Genomic DNA, 23466 nt, shown 5'->3' with positions numbered 1-23466 from the left:
TGAGCCTGGCCAAACACGGGAACTTGGCCGTGTTGAGCCAAGAGCCAGAGTCTTGACTCCTGCACAGGGGCACAGGAATGCCCTTGGTTGCTGCTGTGCCTTGTCCCTGCTGAGGGTCAGAAACCATCTGAGCACATTCCCTGAATGCAGAATTTGTACCTGACCCAAGCACTGCACTTGTGTCTCCAGCATTGCTTTCCAAGTAAAGCAGGGGAAGGCAAACTGGGTATAGCTCATGGTATTTTACAGTGTCTAAAACTTGCCAAGTCTCAGATCTTAGAGGTGAGATCCATTTGGAATGAATGGGATGGAGAAACAGTGCAAGATGGAAAAGGGAAACATAAAAATAAATAGAGAAAAATAGAGAAAAACATATTGGTTGTTTCTTTTGATTTTATTTTCATTTCTTAAAAAAGCTGTTTCCATTTTCCCAGAATCTTCTCCACAGTCCTGTCTGTTCTTTCCAAAAACCTGTTCTGGAGAACAAGGCGCAGCTCCTGTCACAAGATGTGCCCCCAGCTGCAGCTTCTCTTGGCTTCCCACACAGTGATTGCAGCACAACTCTTGCAGCAGAGCAGAACATATATTTGAAGCACTTGACAACTTGTTCTTTCTTTTCCTTGTGCACTGGGGAGTTGTGCCATTGGTAAGGTTTGCATTGTTACTCTTCTACTCAAAGAAAACATGATGAGGTACCAGGAATTGTTAGGGGATACAAGCCTGGCTGAATGTGGAGAAAGAATCTCCAGAGCCTGCAGCCAGCAGTGGAGAGCTGATCATTCCAAATGCCCCATGGACATCTTGAAAGTGATCTGGAACATGAAGATGGGCTGACAGGGAGAGTTTGTTTCTGTGTTCAGTTTAGATGATTCTACATCGCTTGCACTGGTAGAAATCAAGAGCACAATCAGTTGATGATAAGCATCAGAACATGATAAGCTGGACCTCTCAGTGGATGACAGAAAGAATGTGAAAAGGAGAAATGCAGGGAATGACTTGGTAAACTTTGTATATAAGAAGGTACACTTTTTCCTAATAATTTCCAATTCATTCCCTTTGCTTTTATCATTTTAAAAAGGCCAATTTCCTCTCAGATTCCCCATGAAATGAGAACCCTGAGCTTGTGGGACTGCCTGAAAGGTGCCTTGTTCCTTTTTCTTCTGCTGCTCAGAATGAAGCGAATAGGGAAGTTCTGGTATTTCTTTCTCCTGGTGGATATTTTCATTTTATTTGCCACTGCAGAGGCAATTTCTGTGATGGCCTCTGTCAGTTGATTCTATTTCAGCAGCACCAGCAACAGGGCTGTGTTGGAACACTGCAAATGTGACCTGTGTGGCTTTAATTCTCTTTGATTTTGTGCTCAGGGACTTGGGAGCATTTTGATCTCTACTGATCATGATGCCTGAAACAAAAATCCTGAGTTCCCCGTGACAAAAGCACAGTGGGTAACACTGATTGAAAGAGGCAATTTAAGCTGTACTGCTAAAACTCAAGTGGCAAGCAGAAGTGGGGCAAGCGCCAGCACAGAGCTTCAGCCCGCAATGAACCCCGAGGAAAACGCTGGGGAAAGGCTCCATTCAGCCTTTCTTTACTCGTCGCTGTGAAGGGACCGAAATAAAAGGAGAAAGAGGAGGGCCCGACCCCTTCTCCTTTGGGAGGAGCCTCGCACCTGGAGCTGAGAGGGGCCGTGAGGAAAATGAGGGGCCATGAAGGGCTTTGAGAGGCCATGAGGGACCATGAGAGGCCAAGAGAGGTTCTATGGGGCCATGAGAGGTTCTATGGGGCAATGAGAGGCAGGAGGGGTTCCCACCACGTCCCCAGGGCAGGGCCGCCGTGAGGGGCTGTGAGTGCAGACGTGGCAGCAGAGCGGGCTTGGGGCACCTCTGGGAGGGGATGAGACCCTTCCCCAGCTCCAAACCACACCCAACCCACCATTAACAGGATTTTCCATCTTTAGAATCCACTGGCAACTTGGAGTTGAGTGTACAGTTTAATTCTGGTGGGAAAAACAAGGGAATTTTCCCAGTGTGTGACATCCAGCCATTGTTATTCATGTCTAAGATTTAAAAGTCTTCACAATGAAAAGTAATACTAAAAAATAATAATAACAACAAGAACAAGAAATAAAGCCCCGAATCCCAACAATCAGCTCAGAAACATGTTTTTGTTTGTAGTAATAGATTAGTACTAAAGAAATAAATGAAAGAGATTTAATTTGTAATTCAGACAAAAGATGTTTCATCTTTTTCCAAGGTTCTGGTCCCCTTTCTCCTGGGTCATTGCCTTTACTCACCCACTTTCTAATAGGTAGAAGGGAGTTAAGCCCATTGGAAAAGACAACAGCTCCTGTTTCCAAGATTAGCAGCCACCACTCCAGGGACCCTGAATTGCCCCCAGGCACGTGTGTGCACTTGAAGGGTGAGCGGGTGTTGGGGACAGAGATCTCAAACTCCTTCTAAGGCTGTGAGAAACCCACAAGTGGCAAAGTATCATTGTGGGTCAACTCCTGCTGAAATTCCATTCCCCCAAACCCTCCAAATGGGCAGGCAGGGCTGGGCTCTGGCAGGGTTCAGTTTTGAGTGCCTTGTGCTCCCTGGCATGGAAGTGATCCTATCAACTCTGCTATTGATGGATTGTGGTATGGCTGCTGAAGGAGGAGGGGGAATCTCAGGAGACAGGAAAGTCTCTTGTTCTCCCTTCTCCCTGCAGAACCCCCTCTCCAAAGAGAAATGCCTGTACTGGGTTTCCATGGCACCCCTTCCCTCAGGCCAGTGTCTGACCCACTGTGTGGTCTGCAGGAGCCAAAGCCAGAGGAGTCCCAATATCAGTCACCCCACAGTCCCCACACAGCAGGAGAAAGCACTGCTTGCAGTGGGGCTGCTGATCTGTGACCCATCCTGGTTCCATCCACCCCACTCCTCTCAGCCACAGACACCAGAAGGATCCCAGGAAAGCCACAGTGCTCTGCCAGATGCCAGGAGCACTCCGTGCTGTGGCCTCAGGGATGCTGGGTGACCTCGTCGATGAGGATCTCTGGCTGGTGATGGAATGTGTGGATGGAGGCCCTTGATAGGAGGTTGTTGGAGACACGCGTGGGGCTGAAGGAGAGATGGCAGCTGTCAGTCGGGAGGGCAGGGACCCCGCTTGTGAGTCCATTGCCTTGGACACCCTCAGCCACAAGATGTCCGAGAAGTCACACAAGGCTTTGGCACTCTCAGCCTTCTTTCCCCCAAATTCCAGCTTTATGTACATTTACAGTAGAGAACGTTGGTTGTTTCTAGAACTAGAACAAAGATCCCAGATGGAATAAGCCTTGCTGGTTTTAGTCAGAAGCATCAGTGACCAAAAGTTGTATTTCCTTTGGTTTGGTCACATCTTTGTTCCTTCTCAGTGTTCAGGCTGGGCTGTGGGGTGTCCTCATTTGCTGCATTTTCTGAGTTCCTCTTGGATCCTTTGAGCAATAGGTTGTGCCCTCTGAGGATCCTTTGTGCTCCTTGGTGACCCAGGAGAACCTTCCAGGCAGTTTTTGCGGGAGCTGCTGCTGTGATGTCACAGGAACGTTGCCGTGTCCTTGTGGTGTTCCCGTTGCTGTGGGGCACAGAGGCCTCAGTGTCAGAGCGGCTCTGGGCACCTGCTCATTGCCTGAGGATCCTCCTGCCCGAGGCATTCTCAGCAGCCAGCCCAGCCCCTGATGGGTGTCCTTCTGTCCTTGCAGGGGGACAGACAGTCTGCAGACATGTGCAGCACAGCCAAAATGATCCAGCAAATGGTTACTGCAGTTTGCACTCTGGACTCTGTGGCTTCTTATGGGTATTTTTTAACCCACTGGGCCCCTAAGTCAAGGATTTCCCCAGGTGCACCATATGTGCCTTTGGGATTGCTCTGGGCTTTTTGTTCTTCCTTTGGAACAGAGGTGATTTTGAATGAAAATTGCCATTAAGATGCCATTTATTTGGGAAAGCTCCTGGCAGCATCATCTTAAAAAAGGGGTTGTTTGTAGCCAGCAGGGTGTGCACAGCATTTGGATTGGAGCCTGGGGTGGGTTCTGTTCCCCAAGAGGAGAGTCTGTGGCAGCGGACCCTGGCACTCACTCTGTTTGCTCACCCAGCCAAAAACTGGACACAGCCTTGTATTTTCTGCTGTTCTCTTGCTTGCTGTGTGATTCAAAAGGACTGTGGCTCCAGGAGGGAAGTTGTGAAAGTAAAATGCTTTCTCTTGGCATTGACTTGTTGTGTGGGATTTTCCAGCACGGGAAGCTTTTTCTCCTAACAACATCTGGTTCAGGAGAAGGTCCCCTCACACATGGACACTGGAAAGCTCCTTCTTCAGTGAGCAGGAAAGGAACCTTTGGTGTTCAGAGATCCCAGCTGTTCCCTTTCAACACCAGGATGAGCCCAGTAAGCTCCAGTATGATCCTTGTCATATGGCAGCATTCCCAGGATGGTCCCAGTTGCCTCTGACTAGATCAACTGATCTAGTTGATCTATTTGCTCCCAGCTTGCTCCCAGTTGCTCCCAGTCACCCCCAGTATGGGGGATGATGTGCATGGTATGTTCCCAGTCATTCTCAGATACTCCCAGTATGAGTCCAGTCACTCCCAGTATGATCCAAATTTGGATTGCTGGGAGGCTTCATGGAATCCTGGAGACCATTGTGACACTCTAGGGCCCCATGGAACTGTGGTGACACCAGGTTGGCTGGGAGTGTTGATGTGCTGCAGGGCTGGAGGGCTCTGCACAGGCAGCTGGACAGGCTGGATCCAGGGCCCAAACCCAACAAGGTGAGGTTTAAGAAGTCCAAGTGTTGGGTCCTGCACTTTGGCCCCAACAACCCCTGCAGTGCTCCAGGCTGGGGACAGAGGGGCTGGACAGCAGGCAGGCAGAAAGGGACCTGGGGCACTGATGGACAGCAGGCTGGGCATGAGCCAGCAGTGTGCCCAGGTGGCCAAGAAGGCCAATGGCTCCTGGCCTGGATCAGGAACAGTGTGGCCAGCAGGAGCAGGGCAGGGATTCCTCCCCTCTACTCTGCATTGGTTGGGCAGCACCTCGAGTGCTGTGTCCAGTTCTGGGCCCCCAATTTAGGAAGGCCATGGATGGGCTGGAGCGTGTCCAGAGAAGGGCAACAAGGCTGGTGAGGGCTCTGGAGCACAAGTCCTGTAAGTGATAGTAAAAGGTCTCAAAATGTTAGAAAATTCGGGGACTTAGAAAGGAAGTTAGGTTTGGAAAGGCCTTGGAAAAGTTGGCCCTGGGAAATGTTAGGCCTTGTACTTGCTAAAGATCATGTCAAACTGCACCTGTGTAATCAGTAGATGATCATGATACAATTGTTAGATATGATTGGATATAATTATTTGTAATAAATAGAGACCCTTTTGTTCGCCTAAACATGTAAGATACGATGCTTTGCAAAACTATGCTTTGTGTAATAGAGATGAGGTTGAAGGCTGCTGCTGACGTCTGTATAATTATGAGAACAGCCTTGCAAGCTCTCTTGAATTCCAGAAAGTTATGCCACTCAGATAAGCCTTAAAAGGAGAACAGTGAGGAAAGGTCAAAAGAGGAAGACTCCTGATCTTCATCCTACGACCACCAGAAGGCAAAAAGCGACCACCAGTGACCGGAGGCACGTGCGCAGAGACACCTGAGAAAGGACACGTAACCCGGAAGTTGGACCACTTAAAAGGGAAGACACGGAAATCGGACGTGCGGCAGCCGAAGGAGTAGAGACTCCCCTGCCGCCCAGCGCTGATTTTTGCTTATTGCTTGCTTGCTGTAATTAATAAAATTTTTACCATATCACTCTCTTGAGTGTGTTCATAACAATTTGGTGCCCGTGACTCGGATGCAATCTGTAGGACAGATTCTCGGCACTACCGGGGGGGCGCCCCGCTATTATTTAGCGGCCCGGGAGGGGGGCCGGTTTCTGCCTCGGTTGCACCGACGAACCTAAAATTAAAGCAATAAGCAAAAGGGAGACCGGTCGACCCCTTAAAATCTGTGCACAGAGTCCGGACGAAGACGCGAGACGTGAGACGCGTGAGTATAACGGGGAACCGTTCGGTCGGGGTCGGGATCCCGGAGTGCGGCGACGTGGTGTGTGTGTGAGAGGGGAACTGGCAGCCAGATTCCCCAAGTGAGAGCGGACCCTTAATTAGTGCGTCTCCCATTAGCCCGCGAGGGCGTGGGCCACGAACAAGGGGAAGCGAAAGAGACTGTGTGATTTGGAAGGCACTCCGGAAGAATGGGGCAGGGGAAAAGCAAGCCCCCTGTATCTATTAAACTCCCACCGGTACCTAGAGATAGTCCGTTAGGTTATATGTTAGAAAATTGGCAGTATTTCCCGGGAACAGAAAATAAAGATAAGGCGAAAATGATTCATTATTGTGTAGAAGTATGAGGAGGAAAGGAAATTTCAAAGAAGGCATTTTGGCCTATATTTAGATCAACCGAAGATTGGGTTAGACAAAAGTTAAATTCCTGGGTAAACAAAAAGATCCCCTTTAGTTCAGAGGAAAGTGCTTATGCAGAGATCTGGGTAGTAAATCCCAAGGTTTTTATATTTAAGCTGACAGAGAATTCGGAAGAGAGGAAGGGAAAGAAAAAGAAACCTCGGAAAGAAAATACTTTGATAATTCCCCCTCCATTTGTACCACCACCTCCTCCACGGGTCCCTCCCCCTCCGAACCCCGAGGAGGAGGATTTAGACGTGCCAGATGTGGGACTGTGGAAAAAAAGGACACTTTAAGAAAGAATGTAGGGTAAGAATCCAGGATAAAAAGATGTTTAAAGGAGATTAGGGGGGGTCAGGGGCTCTTTATTATGGGGACCCGAGAACATCAGAAAGAGCCCTTGATAAAGTTAAAAGTGGGTCCCCAGCACCAAGAAATAACATTCTTGGTAGATACTGGAGCTGAGAGATCAATAATTCAGTTTTTACCTAAAAGATGTAGTATATCCAAAGAAACTACTATGGTAGTAGGGGCAAAGGGGGAACCCTTTGAAGTGAGGGTTATTAAAAATGTGATGATAGAATCAGAGTCAAAAATTGAGTTGAGGAATTTTTTTGTTAATACCAGAAGCATTAAGAATAAAGTAAGAACAACACACCCCTTAGCACCCTCAAAGTTCAGGGAAAGTGGAAAGGTGGAAAAGATGAATGGAGAAATAAAGAAGCAACATACTAAGCTAGTAATGGAAACAAAACTATCATGGGTCAAGTGTATTCCACTGGCCCTTCTGAATATTCGAACCCAGCCAAAGGCAGATTTGGGAATTTCCCCTTTTGAGATGCTATACGGTATGCCCTATAATATAGAAGAAGTTCAAACACATCCAAATGTGAGTGATCAATACATCAATGAGTATTTGATAAAATTAATGAAGTTTAAAAAAGCTTTGTGAGAAAAAGGGATGCTAGCTCAAAAACCACCAATAGATTTTATATTGCACCAGGTACAACCCGGAGAGTGGGTGCTGATAAGAAATTGGAAAGAAAATCCCCTAACACCGAAGTGGGAGGGGCCGTATCAAGTCTTACTAACAACTGACTCTGCAGTTCGAACAGCAGAAAAAAGGCTGGACACATGCGAGTTGAATAAAAGGACCTGTGAAACCACCAAAATCTAATAACTGAGAAGTGGGTAGCCCAGCTGGGACTTGAGACTTAAGATATCCTGAACAAAATAACATCCCAAAACTATTAATTTGCTTAGAAACTTATGAATAATAAATTCCATAAAGGCTTTTATATAGAATATAAGATACCTCCATCTAGTGGTGAAAAAATATATAATAGAGGTGTTAAAATAGGCTGTACGTTATGCCAAAATTGTTACCCTTTTGTCTGTTTTAAATGTATAATATGTGAAGAACTCTGGTGGACCCACTGTCATAGAGGCTACCCACCAAGAGGCGTGTGTAACTCTTGCTACACTGCCCAGAGGGATCTCACTGATTAGGCTCTAGTAACTAGAATACAAGCAGGAGAATTTGAAAAGGGATCAGAGAAGTGGTGGGCCATCTACTCAAAAGGAGTCAATCCCTTGTATTATTGTTATCATCCAAACGAACCTACGCCTTTTGTAGCAAATATAGTAGCTGGGTTGTGCAGACAGTGGCTCCAGAAATTAGGGTGTTATACCCCTTTAATAAAGCATAAAAGTTGGGAAAAAATACATACAAAGAATTAATAAAAGAAGAAATAATTCCCCTCCTGAAGAGTACTCTTGCTGTCGAGAAGATGGTACACCCCGTGTCCCGAGGCAACCGGGTCGACGAGGGAGGCAGAGGAGTAAAAAAACCGTGGAGGGAAGCATTCCAATATACATGGGACCAAAGGATCATGGTTCTGGAAATGCCACAAGAGTGGGAATGAGACAACCCAGCAAAGTAATTTCTGGGGAATCCAAATTGACACCTCACAAAAGAAAAGCCTCTATTATAGTAGGGGAAGCCAATGCTCATTAAAGAAGTCAGTAACAGTTATAATCTTAATTAGCACATTTAATATTAGTACAAGTAAAACTCACGAGCCCTTCAATTGGTCCTTAATCCGATGGGAAGACCAGGTCGTTCTCCAATCACAGATCACCTCTGAAGCCCCTAGCTTTCAAGTTACACTAGACTCTCTCATTGAGTAGAAGGGTACTAGTTATAAACCGCCTGGGTATAAGGTACTATATGTGTGCCCAGCTTCTAATCCAGGCAGAGGATATTGTAATTACCCTGGCGAATTTTATTGTAAATATTGGGGCTGTGAGACAATTTCCACGGGGTGGAAGGTACAGAACCCAGATAAGTATCTAAAAGTTGAAAGGGGTGCACACGGATGCATAAAGCCCGGGATAGGTCCCTCAGGGGCAGTAACATATGTTGAGACTTGCAAATTTCACTACATCAATATAACACAATCCCAAGACCCTGGGTGGTTATTAAGACGAACCTGGGGTCTCAGGGTGTGGGAACCTGGAAGGGATAGGGGAGTGCACATTCTTATAAAGAATGAAGTAGTTCCCCATGATTCGGGATTTGTTGGACCGAATCCAGTGGTATGGGGAGCCGTAGACCCCAACGTAAGGAATCAAAATAACCATTCAGAAAAACTAGAAAATAGCACCCAAATAACGATCACGATAGGGACATCCCAAGAATATGGAAACAAGGCTCTTTGGAAAATTTTGCAAGCTACCTTTAAAGTGTTAAATGACACACACCCAAATTTAACTAGAGAATGTTGGTTATGCTATAACATTAACCCACCCTTTTATGAGGCCATAGGCTCCATAGCAGAACCAAAAAGAGCAAACGGCACTAATCCTGCCGCCTGCTCATGGAAATCAGGAAGAGAAGACACCCCAGGAATAACATTATCTCGAGTTACTGGAAAAGGAAAATGTGTGGGAAATGTGCCCCCAGGTAAAATTCACTTATGTCAAACAAAACTACAGATTAATGACCCTAGTAAGCCAGCTCAGTGGCTAATTCCAGCACCTAATACTAAATGGGTTTGTAACATTTTAGGAATAACCCCATGTGTTTTTATAACAGCCTTTAATGAAACCTACAAATTTTGCATACAGGTTATAATAGTTCCCCGGATTATTTATCATTCTGAAGAATATATGTATACACAATACCAAAATTCAAAGTTGGTGAAACGAGAACCCCTCACGGCACTAACAGTAGCCGTATTGCTAGGTATAGGAGGGGCTGGATTAGGAACAGGTGTAGCATCCTTAATGAATCAGCATCAGGGATTCAGAGAGCTTAGAATTTCAGTAGATGAAGATTTAAGAAGAATTGATAAATCTATAAAAGACCTCACAGACTCCCTAGACTCGTTGGCTGAAGTAGCCTTACAAAACAGAAGGGGATTAAATCTATTATTTTTACAGCAAGGAGGCCTATGTGCAGCACTTAGAGAAGAATGTTGTGTAAATGTAAATAAAAGTGGGGTAGTAAGAGAAACCATGGCTAAATTACGAGAAGGACTGGAAAAGAGAAAAAGAGAGCAAGAAATGCAACAAAGCTGGTACGAATCTTGGTTTAACTATTCTCCCTGGTTAACAACTCTAATATCTACTATAGGAGGACCGCTAATTTTACTAATCTTAGGACTTATGTTTGGACCTTGTATTTTTAACAAAATCATTAGCATTGTGAGAAGCAGGTTAGAAGCAGCTCACCTTATGCTAATACGAGCTAAATATGAAGCCTTAAATGGGGAAGAGACAGAAGATTATTTAGAGTTAAGTAAAAGAGAACTACAAAGATTTAACGAACAAAAGTGAGCAATAGAAAAAGGGGGGAATTGTAATAAATAGAGACCCTTTTGTTCGCCTAAACATGTAAGATACGATGCTTTGCAAAACTATGCTTTGTGTAATAGGGATGAGGTTGAAGGCTGCTGCTGACATCTGTATAATTATGAGAACAGCCTTGCAAGCTCTCTTGAATTCCAGAAAGTTAAGCCACTCAGATAAGCCTTAAAAGGAGAACAGTGAGGAAAGGTCAAAAGAGGAAGACTCCTGATCTTCATCCTACAACCACCAGAAGGCAAAAAGCGACCACCAGTGACCGGAGGCACGTGCGCAGAGACACCCGAGAAAGGACACGTAAACCGGAAGTCGGACAACTTAAAAGGGAAGACACGGAAATCGGACGTGCGGCAGCCGAAGGAGTAGAGACTCCCCTGCCGCCCAGCGCTGATTTTTTTTGCTTATTGCTTGCTTGCTGTAATTAATAAAATTTTTACCACATCACTCTCTTGAGTGCGTTCATAACAGAGTCCCTTGACAGGAGGTTGTTGGAGACACGCATGGGGCTGAAGGAGAGATGGCAGCTGTCAGTCGGGAGGGCAGGGACCCCGCTTGTGAGTCCATTGCCTTGGACACCCTCAGCCACAAGGTGTCCAAGAAGTCACACAAGGCTTTGGCACTCTCAGCCTTCTTTCCCCCAAGTTCCAGCTTTATGTACATTGACAGTAGAGAACCTTGCTTGTTTCTAGAACTAGAACAAAGATCCCAGATGGAATAAGCCTTGCTGGTTTTAGTCAGAAGCATCAGTGACCAAAAGTTGTACTTCCTTTGGTTTGGTCACATCTTTGTTCCTTCTCAGTGTTCAGATTGGCCTGTGGGGTGTCCTCATTTGCTGCATTTTCTGAGCTCCTCTTGGATCCTTTGAGCAATAGGTTGTGCCCTCTGAGGATCCTTTGTGCTCCTTGGCGACCCAGGAGAACCTTCCAGGCAGTTTTTGCGGGAGCTGCTGCTGTGATGTCACAGGAACGTTGCCGTGTCCTTGTGGTCTTCCCATTGCTGTGGGGCACAGAGGCCTCAGTGTCAGAGCGGCTCTGGGCACCTGCTCATTGCCTGAGGATCCTCCTGCCCGAGGCATTCTCAGCAGCCAGCCCAGCCCCTGATGGGTGTCCTTCTGTCCTTGCAGGGGGACAGACAGTCTGCAGACATGTGCAGCACAGCCAAAATGATCCAGCAAATGGTTGCTGCAGTTTGCACTCTGGACTCTGTGGCTTCTTATGGGTATTTTTTAACCCACTGGGCCCCTAAGTCGAGGATTTCCCCAGGTGCACCATATGTGCCTTTGGGATTGCTCTGGGCTTTTTGTTCTTCCTTTGGAACAGAGGTGATTTTGAATGAAAATTGCCATGAAGATGCCATTTATTTGGGAAAGCTCCTGCCAAGAACTTCTTAAAAAAGGGGTTGTTTGTAGCCAGCAGGGTGTGCACAGCATTTGGATTGGAGCCTGGGGTGGGTTCTGTTCCCCAAGAGGAGAGTCTGTGGCAGCGGACCCTGGCACTCCCTCCATTTGCTCACCCAGCCAAAAACTGGACACAGCCAAGTATTTTCTGCTGTTCTTTTGCTTGCTGTGTGATCCAAAAGGACTGTGGCTCCAGGAGGGAAGTTGTGAAAGTAAAATGCTTTCTCTTGGCATTGACTTGTTGTGTGGGATTTTCCAGCACGGGAAGCTTTTTCTCCTAACAGCATCTGGTTCAGGTGAAGGTCCCCTCACACATGAATACTGGGAAGCTCCTTCTTCAGTGAGCAGGAAAAAAACCTTTGTTGTTCAGAGATCCCAGCTATTCCCTTTCAACACCAATATGAGCCCAGTAAGCTCCAGTATGATCCTTGTCAGTGCTGTGTCCAGTTCTGGGCCCCCAATTTAGGAAGGCCATGGATGGGCTGGAGCGTGTCCAGAGAAGGGCAACAAGGCTGGTGAGGGCTCTGGAGCACAAGTCCTGTAAGTGATAGTAAAAAGTCTCAAAATGTTAGAAAATTCAGGGACTTAGAAAGGAAGTTAGGTTTGGAAAGGCCTTGGAAAAGTTGGCCCTGGGAAATGTTAGGCCTTGTACTTGCTAAAGATCATGTCAAACTGCACCTGTGTGATCAGTAGATGATCATGATACAATTGTTAGATATGATTGGATATAATTATTGTTTAAAGAACATGAGGAACAATGTTAGGGGGCTGGGGGGGATCACGAGAAATCCATGCTTGGGTAAATACAATGAATACAATAGAACAATGCAAGTTTAATAATTAATATGTAAGTTAAATAACGCTAGATTATAAAACATGTTCAGTTCAAAACCAAGATGGGTCAGATTTAGGTATGTGTACCTCTGACACCCAGATCTCTTAATAAAGCACCTGCATATAATTCTTTGTGATTATGTGTGTTCCTGAACGCTAACAATTTCATCAGATTTTACTGGAAATTTCTGAGATATTTGTGGAATTTTGTGGAATTTTTGTGGAATTTTGTGGAATGTTTCTGGAATTTTGTGGGACTTCCGTGGAATTTTGTGGGATATTGAGGAGACTTGAAAAATTTTGAGGGATTTTTCTTTGATTTTGTGGAAATCTGTAAAGATTTTGTGGGATGTTTCTGGAATTCTGTGGGATTTTTGCAGAATTTTGTGTGATTTTGAGAAGAAATGAAGATTTTTGAGGGATTTTTCTGGGATTTTGGTGAAATTTGTGGAGATTATGTGGGATGTTTCTGGAATTTGTTAGGGTGTTGAGAATATTTTTCCTCGATTTTGTGGGATTTTGAGTAAATTTTCTTGGGCATTTGAAGAATTTTGTGGGATGTTTCTGGAATTTTGTGGGATTTTAAAAAAATTTAAATAATTTGGTAGGAATTTTGTGCAATTTTTTTGGGATGTTGTAAAATTTTCTATGATTTTGTGGGATTTTGAGAAGACTTGAGCAATTTTGTGGGATTTTTCTTAGATCCTGTGGAAAATGGTAATGATTTTCTGGGATGTTTCTGGAATTTGGTAGGGTTTTGGGAAAATTTTGGGAGTTTTGTGAGATTTCTCTGGAATTTGCTGGGATTTTTTATTAATTTTGGGGGGCTTTTCAAGTATTTGGTATGGTTTTCTTACATTTTGTGGAAATTGGAGGAGATTTTGTGGGATGTTTCTGGAATTTGGTGGGCTTTTGAGAAGATTTAGGCAATTTTGTGGGATTTTTCTTCAACTTCAATGAAGTTTTCTAGGATTTTGAGTGATTTTTATTGAATTTTGTTGGATTTTTCATAGATTTTGTAAAGATTTGTGGAGATTTTGTGGGATGTTTCTGGAATTTGGTAGGGTTTTCAGAAGATTAGGGACTTTTGTGGCATTTTTCTGCAATTTTGTGGGATATTAAGGAGATTTTGTGGGATGTTTCTGGAAATTTGTGGGATTTTTGTGGATTTTTTAAGATTGTGAGGAGACTTGAAGAATTTTGAGGTTTATTTCTTAGATTTTGTGGAATTTTGTGGAGGTTTTATGGGATGTTTCTGGAATTTTGTGGGACTTTTCTTGAATTTGGTGGGATTTTTCTCTATTTTTGTGGGAATTTGAGGAGTTTTTGAGGGATTTTCCTGGAATTTTGTGGGATTTTTGAGGGATTTTGAGGGATTTTGTGGAGACATGATAATTTTTTGGGATTTTTCTTAGATTTTGTTGAAATTGGAGGAGATTTTGTGGGACGTTTCTGGAATTTGGTATGGTTTTGAGAAGATTTATGGAATTTTGCGGGATTTTGCTTGAATTTTGTGATATGTTTCTGGAATTTTCAGGATTTTGAGGTGGTTTGGGGAATTTTATGGATTTTTTCTGCAATTTTGCAGGATTTTGAGAACATTTGTGGGAATGTTTATGAAGATATTGATGAAAAAAACAGAAAAAAAAAAGGAGTAAATGTGATTACATTTTGCTAAACAAAGGTGAAAAGCAAAACCATCCAACGGGACCTGAACTCTGTTAAATCCGCATGGTTTGGCCTAACGTCAGCCAAATGGGGTTAAAATCATCCCAAGGGGTCCAAAGTGCAACCAAAAGGGCATAAAAATGCCCAAAGTGGTGTCAAACCCACTCCAAATGGCCTAAAATCACCCTTGAATCTCCCAAATGGGTGCAAGATCCACCCTGAAAGTCGCTGGTTTTGCCTCAAATCACCCAAAGGGCCCCAACATCACCCAAACTGGCCTGAAACGCCCAAAAGGGACCTAAAATCACCTGAAAAGGGCTCGGTTCGACCAGCACCGGGACTGGGAGCGAGACTGAGACCTAGACCGGGCCTGAGACTGGGACTGAATCCAGCACCGGCACCGAGACTGGCACCACTTCGGGACCGGGACTGAGACCGGGACCGGGATCAGCACTGGGATCACTCCAGGACCAGCACTGGGATCAGCACCGGGATCGCTCCAGGACCAGCACTGACACTGGGACTGCTCCAAGGCCAAGACTGAGACCAGGACTGAAACCAGCACTGGCACCGGCACTGAGACTGGCACTGCTCCAGGACTGAGACCGAGACTGGGACTGAGAGTGAGATCGAGACAAAGACTGGGACTGGGAGCGCTCTGAGACCGACACTGGGACCACCACAGCTCCGGGACAGAGATCGACACCGGGACCGGAATCAGCTCAGGGATCACTCCAGGACCACCACGTTCACTCCGGGCAGTTTTGGCTGTGCCCCCAGGCGAGACTGGGAAGGGCTGGGAGGGACTTGGAGAGAACTGGGAGAGAACTGGGAGGGAACTGGGAGGGAACTGGGAGAGAGCCTTCGGCGGGGCAGGACCGCCTTGGTTTGCATCGTTCTGGTGCAGCCATCCTGGTCCATGTGATCCCAATCTCTGGTGCTGATCCATACGGTCCCGGTCTGTGCGATCCCAGTCTTTGCGATCCCAGCCCATGGATCCCAGTCTGTGTGGTCCTGCATGGCACACACTCCAAGAGTCTGGAATTTCAGTTGCCAGCAAGGAAAAGATGCTCCTGCCCTTGAAGGCAAAGCTCTTGAGAAGGGGCCAAGAGCCAAGTGCAGCAAGATCTTACAGTGACATTTCCCTGCCAGCCCCCATAACTTCACCCATGCTTGTTGTAGCTCCTGGATTGGGAATTAAATCAGGGGAGGGTCTCTGGTGGGAGCTGTCCTGGGTGAAGGGAGATGCTGATGTCAGCGTTCAGGAACACACATAATCACAGATTGATTATATGCAGGTGCTTTATTGAAGCACACGGGAACTAGGGGTATCAGCAACCCAAATCCAGCTCCATCGTCTTTGTCCAAAGTGCACATATTTCTACAATTTCAGCTGTAGCAGTAATCACTATAACAACCTTATCAATATTGCTTCATTAATATTGCTTGATTAGCTTTATCAATATTGCTTCATGAGAGTTGGCTCATCCTTGTATGAACATGTACAAATCTGATCTCTGGGTGGGTATCCTGGAATCCCCAAGTACCAGTTCCCGTTACCGTAAACATTTCAGCTTGCTAGACCATCCCTAATACCAGACATTCTTGCGGCCTACTTCTTCATGGTTTTAAGAAACATTTTCAGAAACATTTAACCCCATAGTAATATATTTCTCCCCTTTGAAGGTATTTCACTTTACTAGAATTAATGTAATGCTTTCACTATATAGAGTCTTTTTCCTCTGAGTTTATACTTGATGTTCATTTTTGAATCTACAGTTTTCATAAGCGTTGTTACACTCAGGAGGACTTGGAGATAACAAATGCGGATGTGGATCTCTGTCCCGTGTCAGTGCCTTTATTATTTTCTGGTTCCAAGATACTCTTTTCTTTATCTCTCCTTCCAGAACTGCATAGGTTAACCAGATTGCTAAGAACACAATCAGTAGGATTATCAGACTCTCAAGAATAGATTTGATCCATGAGCTCACATTCCATCCCAGCCCTTCAAAAATTTTATCTAACTTGTGGTCAGATCTTCCCGCTCTTTCTGTGCTTCATGTTCTATTGGTTTTAATTGATTACTGTCCTGTTCTACATCTGCAGTTCCATTTGGGATGTGGATGCAGCAGTGATCAATTTGTCCTTTTAGGTACCCCCATACTCCGTGTTCTTTCAACAATAACATATCTAAAGCCAATCTGTTTTGCAGGGTCATTTTAGTCGTGGCTTGTAATTGTACATTTAGCTCTCTAAATCCCTCTTTGGTAACTCTTGCCAGTCTTTCTACCTGACCTGTAAGTTTGTACAACATCTTTCTATTATTGTAATTTGCTATTGGACCAAACAAGGATTCCAGAGCTCACTCAAATTTTATACTACTGGAGGTTTCATGCCATCTTTCTTCATCTTCAATTTTGTTTTCCTGATCTTCTTGTTTTGTCCTTATTTGCAGGAGTTCAACTTCTTCTTAAAATGGGGACCTTTTCCAAATTGGGCATAAGATGGGGAGGCCTAAAGTAATCTCTTTTACTTTCCACTTACAGGCAAATGTGTTGTCCAGGTGCCATCGCTTGCTGCCCATACAAATTGGCCTGGACTCTGAACTGTACTTCTGCTCCATACTACCTGTTGGATCACTTGTCCTATCTTCTCATTTATTTCACCTTGTTTATGTTTGATTCCTCTGCAGGCACATCCAATTCTCAGAGTTACCACTAGTGGTAGCATTTGTTTTATTTCCTCATCATTATCAGTACATGTTGTAGTTGATAGCCTGAAATGTATCTTTTCCCATCTTTTAGTTGTGATTCCCCCCCAGCTTCTCTTTCTCCTGTTTACCTGGCGTCAAGTTACCATGGTTACTGAAGTTTCTCTCCTCAGCCCCACGGCGAGAGGCCGGGTAGAGTAAAGAGAGGACCCCGCTGGCATTTCCAGCTGCTTGAAGTTTCTTTAGCCCAGGAAAGCACGGGGTTGGGAGAAGAGAACTCTTCTTTCCTACACGGAAGTTTGTAACTTTTTCCTGTCCCAGAATGCCTCTAAACTATGGAAGCTGAGAGGGCATGCTTACCTTGCCTTCCCATTCTTTCCCCCCTGTGTTGCCAGGAAACCAGGCCCCCCCTCTCTCCCCCTCTGCCCCTCTGTATAGAATACTCCCACACCTTTGTGGGCATTTGAAGAAGTTAGTGTCTGTTATTTTTTATCTTGGCGTGTGTAACCTTGATTTGTAGAAAGTTTGCAAGATGTACTAACTGAGAAAAATAATTGGTTCTCTCTCTGATGTTCCCTCCCTCCGAGAAACCCTGTTAAAAGAGACCCCCCAGACCCCAAATCCTTGGTCTCTCATCCTTTGGATTCCCCTTCACAGAAATAAACTGTGGAATGCAAACCAGAGAGAGAGTCCCCCCCTGATTTCTTTACTCGCTCTATAGACTTGGATTCTTGAAGAAAATCAGTGAACCCCACAAACATATGCTGGCTTGAAACTCGAGTGAAGAGAAACCTCATCACTGAGCTAGCCGGGCCACACTCGAGAAGATCGAGTCAGATGACGCCCAGAACGTGAGGCTGGCCTGTCCCTCAATAAAGGGGACAGAAGAACCACGGAAGGTGAGATTCTGACCACCGCTGGGACGACATCTACCCCAGAAGCGTCTCTTCGCTGTTCTAAGTGGAAGACGTGTTGGGGAGAAAAGCAAGAACCCCTGTGCACCGAGGGGCTGCTTTTGAGAGCGAGACAACGGCACGAGCATTCAGAAGACTGAATTCCCCAAAGGGGGGAAGTGGTGAAGAGGGAGTGGGTGAGAGAAGAGTCCCATCCCAGGTGAAACTTCTGGATGCAGAGCAGTTTGGAGCCGTTGGTGAAATAGCTGCGACGGACAGGTGAGATCACAGAGATGGGTGCAAGACTGTCTGTAGCACAAAGGGGGATTTTTAATCAAGTGATTGGCATTTTGCAAATTGGAGAGAAACCGTTTTCTAAGAAAAAAGTGAAAAAATTAGTGAATTGGGTTTTTTTAAATTTTCCTCAAGTGTCTCCTGCAGATGTAACTTCTGTTTCCTTTTGGAACAGAGTGGGGACAAAATTGACTGAATCTGTGAATGCTGGAGATAGTTCAGCAGAGAAAGTAATCCATTTGTTTGTTTTGGTTAGACTAACCCTTATTGAAAAAGAAGAAAAAAGGTTATCCAATCCTAACCCTGATAACCCTGTTTTTTTACCTCAACCCTGTTACCCTAAGCTGGGGGAGTCCTCTCAGCACCCCTGTTCCAGGAGCTCTGGCCAAGCTGTTGGAAACCTTTCCCTAAAACCCATCACAGCTCCCTCTCCTACCCCTCTTTACCCTCAATATCCCTCTCCTCTTGTTCCTGGTGGTCTTTTGGGTACACAAAATGGAGGAGACCACATGGTGAGCCTCCCCCCAAGTGTTACACAAAGGGCCCAGGAACTTCAAAATGGTGGCGAGCACATGGTCAACCCCCAGGTTGCTTCTTCTTCCCACAATCCCTTTGTTGCCCCTCCCCCCTTCAACCCTTTCCTCCCTCAAGACCTCCCCCCTCCTGGTCCTCCAGACCCTCCCTCCTCTGCCTCCGCCCCACCCCTCAGGGGTGTCTCCCTCCCAAGGCACCCCGCCCCTGACCCCTCCTTCCCCCCCTGCAACCCCGCCTGCCCTCTCTCTGCTGCTGGCTCCCAGGTCACTCCCTCCAGCTCACACAGTGTGAAGGGAGGGGGTGAAGGGACAAACCAGGAACAGAGGCCTGCCTTCTTTGCAGCACCTGTAACTTATGGGAGGGGAGGAACATTACCAGAATGGAATGCAATGTCATTTCGATTGAAAATGGAATTATGCAAAGCAGCAAAAGAGTTTGGAAAGGAAAGCCAATTTTTTAAAAGTCTTTTAAAGGCAACCCTCTCCTCCAACCAATTGGTCCCCCATGATTTGAAGGATTTGTTTTCCTGCCTTCTATCCCCAGGAGAATATTTGCTCTGGGAAGGGGCTTGGAAAAGATTGTTGAAAACCCTTTTGGGAGAATTACTGAGCAGTGATTTTGAAGCTTTAGATGAAACGGGTAAAATAATTACCATGAATCATTTATGTGGTGAAGGTGATTGGAGCGAACCTATTGACCAAGCCCAAAATTTGCCAAAAGGAGTTAGAGAGAAAATAAAGAAGGCTGCAGAGAAAGCATTTTTCAATATTCCTCTTTCTGAATCTGTTGTTCCCTATGCTCAAGTTAAACAATGTTCTGATGAAAGATTTGTAGATTTTGTGAATAGATTAAAGGTACAGATTGAAAGACAAGTGCAGAATACCACCCTGCACTCTGACTTGCTGTTGGAAATGGCTCGAGTGAATGCGAATGAAGCCTGCAAAGCACTGATTCGGGTGCTGCCGAAAGATCCACCACCGACCTTGACAACTTTGATCGAGATGTGTACGGATGTAATCAGCACTTCAGTGCCAAGGACTGAGGATTCCCAAAGAACCCCAGGAAGGATTGCAGCCACAACTGTACCTACTCTGCCATCACCAGCAAAGCCGAAGGGAGCGTTCACCTGTCATCGGTGTGGACAGCCAGGACATTTTGCAAAGTTCTGCCAAGTGCCATATCCTAACAAGCAAGGGCAGGGAAACTTGGAAAAGGGAGGGGGTCCTCAGAACCAAAAAAACTAGATACGCAGCGCGAGTCTATTCCGCGCAGAGACACAAGTAGAATAGAAGTCGCAGGGGGAGGGAAAATTGAATGTGATAACACTCTTAAATGTGACGTTTCTCACAGGTCTGACTTCTGCCACCGAAATAACACCAATGGTTGTGAGGTTTGGAAGCCAAAATTACCTCTCAAATTGTTTACTGTGAAAGATCAATTTTTTAGGTCTCGCCACTGGACGGTTGTTTCCGTTGACCCGCTGAGGGAAAAACTGACCCCCGACTTGAATTGTAAGTTTCTTGTTATTGGGGACACAAAAAACACACCCCCAGAGATTGAAATTTCTCCTGTCACTCTTTCAGCTGACTTGGATGCACTCATCCTTTTGGCACGGTGTATCAACCCACCATTCTACCTGGCACAAGGGCAAGTAATTGCTCAAGCTATTCCCATTCCATCAGGGATCCCAGTAGATGACGTAGCACCTCAGATCTACTGGGCTCAAGCAGTGGGAGAAAACAAACCCATCATCTCATGCCATTTGAAAAAAGGTAGTGAAGGCATGGGAATGACAGGCATGATAGACACAGGAGCAGATGTGACTGTCATCCCTGAAAGGAGATGGCCACCACAATGGGAACTGCAACCGATGGTTAGCCACATCCAAGGTATAGGGGGAGCCCAATTGGCCAAGATATCAAAGGAACCCATTCAGATTAGAGGACCTGATGGGCAAATAGCATCTATTCGCCCCATTGTCACTGATTTCCAGGTTCCCCTGTGGGGAAGAGATGTCATGTCCCAATGGGGAGTCCGCATTGAAATTCCGAAAACACCTCGGGATTTTTGATAGCGGCCACTGAGAAGCGCCAGACCAGAAACTAGAATGGACCACAGATTCCCCAATTTGGATACCCCAGTGGCCGCTGAGTAAAGAGAAATTAAAGGCGCTAAACGAGTTAGTAGATGAGCAATTGGCCCAAGGCAATATTGAACCTACTTTTAGCCCTTGGAACTCCCCTGTGTTTGTCATTAAAAAGCCAGGGAAAGACAAGTGGAGATTAGTTCATGATCTGAGAGAAATTAACAAAGTCATTGTAGACATGGGACCTCTTCAACCAGGGATGCCGTCTCCTGCCATGCTTCCTCAAAATTGGGAATTGGCTGTGATTGACATCAAAGATTGCTTTTTCAAAATTCCTCTAGACCCTATCGATGCCCCCAGGTTTGCTTTTTCTGTGCCTTCCCTCAACAGAGAAGCCCCAATGAGAAGGTTTCATTGGAAATCCCTCCCCCAAGGGATGAAAAATTCACCTGTGATTTGCCAATGGTATGTTGCTGCCTTGTTATCCCCTGTGCGAGCTGAGGTGGGGGAAGCCATTATCCTGCATTATATGGATGATGTGCTAGTGTGTGCCCCCCAGGAAAAATTGCTCCAGTCCACACTGGACCGGGTGATCGAAGTTTTAACAACTGCAGGACTCACCCTTCAGGAAGAAAAAGTACAAAAGATGCCTCCTTGGAAATACCTAGGTCTGGAAATCACTGCAAAAAACAATTGTTCCTCAAAAATTAGCTTTTAACAGCAATCCCAAAACCTTAGCCGACTTGCACTCTCTGTGTGGAACACTGAATTGGGTTAGGCCTTGGCTAGGCATTGCCACTGATGACCTAGCCCCTCTTTTCAATTTATTGAAAGGGGGAGATGAGCTGAGTGCTCCAAGGACTCTGACTCCAGAAGCCAGGGATGCTTTAGAGAAGGTAAGCAGCATGATGGAGAAGAGACAGGCACATAGATGCCATCCAGAGCTGCCTTTCAAATTTATTGTAATGGGGAAATTGCCACACCTTCAGGGGTTGATTTTTCAGTGGGACAAGGACCAGAAAGACCATTTGATAATCATTGAGTGGGTCTTTCTCAGTCACCATCGGTCCAAAAATATTACAAGGCCACAGGAATTGATGGCCCAGCTGGTTGGAAAAGCCAGGCTGAGAATGAGAGAACTTGCTGGCTGTGATTTTTCATGTATACATTTGCCCCTAAGCCTCTCTGAGGAAGAAACCTCCTCAGTGAAGATGACCAGGGAAATGTTTGAGCACCTCTTGAGGAATCAAGAGACCCTGCAAATTGCTCTGGAGAATTTTACTGGGCAGATTTCAGTTCATGCCCCTGCACACAAATTGTTTAATTCAAAATTTAATTTGGTACCAAAAGATAAGAGGAGTCAGAAGCCCCTTGAAGCTTTGACTGTTTTTACTGATGCTTCTGGAGCATCCCGAAGGTCAGTAATGACCTGGAAGGATCCTCAGACGCAGCAGTGGGAAACAGATGTTGATTATGTAGAAGGATCCCCTCAAATTGCTGAGTTAGCAGCAGTGGTTAGAGCATTTGAGAGGTTTTCAGAACCATTCAATTTGGTCACTGATTCAGCTTATGTAGCAGGAGTAGTTTCCAGAGCAGAAAATGCAGTCCTCAAGGAGATCTCAAACAGAACTTTGTTTGAATTGCTCTCAAAATTAATTTATGCAGTTTCCCATCGAGAACATCCCTATTTTGTTATGCATACCCGGTCGCACATGGAATTACCTGGTTTCATAGCAGAAGGGAATGACAGAGCTGATTCCCTGGCTGCTGCCCCTGTTGGACTGGCCAGACTCCCTGACCTGTTTCAACAGGCAAAATTAAGCCATGAAATGTTTCATCAGAATGTACCAGGTTTGATTCGACAGTTTAATCTGAAACGAGATCAAGCCAAAGCCATTGTAGCCACATGTCCCCACTGTCAGCGCACAGCTCTGCCATCCCTGGGTGCTGGAGTCAATCCAAGGGGACTGAAAAGCTGTGAAGTATGGCAAACTGATGTAACACACATCCCTGAATTTGGACAGGTAAAATATGTACATGTATCCATTGATACCTTCTCGGGAGCAATTTTTGCCTCAGCCCATGCAGGAGAAAAAGGTGTGCATGCCACAAAGCACCTGTTGCAAGCTTTTTCTGTACTAGGAATCCCTAAAGAAATTAAAACAGATAATGGACCAGCATATATTTCCAAAGTGTTTAAGGAATTTTTGCAGGAATGGGGAGTGAGACACAAGACAGGAATCCCCCACTCTCCAACAGGTCAAGCAATAGTAGAGAGAGCACACCAGTCACTCAAAAGAGTTTTGAAAAATCAATGGAAAAACAAAGTAAAGTTAACACCACAAGAAAGATTATGCAAAGCCCTGTTCACTCTCAATTTTTTAAACTGTTCTATGGAAGATCAAAACCCCCCAGTGGTTAAGCATTTCTCCCCTCATGGCAAACACAAGCTCAAGGAACATCCACCAGTGCTGATGAGAGACCCTGAAAGTGGGAAAAATTGAAGGTCCTTACAAATTAGTGACATGGGGAAGAGGATACGCTTGTGTATCAACACCCCTGGGTTTGCGGTGGGTCCCACAGAGGTGGGTAAAACCGTACATTGAAAAACATCCCACAAGACCCCCGATATTTCAGTAGCAGAAGTTCAAAGAACAAACAGGTATTTGGGTGGAGAAGGAAATCCAGATTCTCCATTCTACCCTGACTTTCCACTGTTGAATCTGTTTATTGATG

This window comes from Pseudopodoces humilis, chromosome 2 (genome assembly GCF_049639895.1).
Source record: "Pseudopodoces humilis isolate 2021_Gansu_Grassland_sample_001 chromosome 2, ASM4963989v1, whole genome shotgun sequence".
Classification (NCBI taxonomy): Eukaryota; Metazoa; Chordata; class Aves; order Passeriformes; family Paridae; genus Pseudopodoces; species Pseudopodoces humilis.
Note: the sequence above shows the minus strand (reverse complement) of the source record.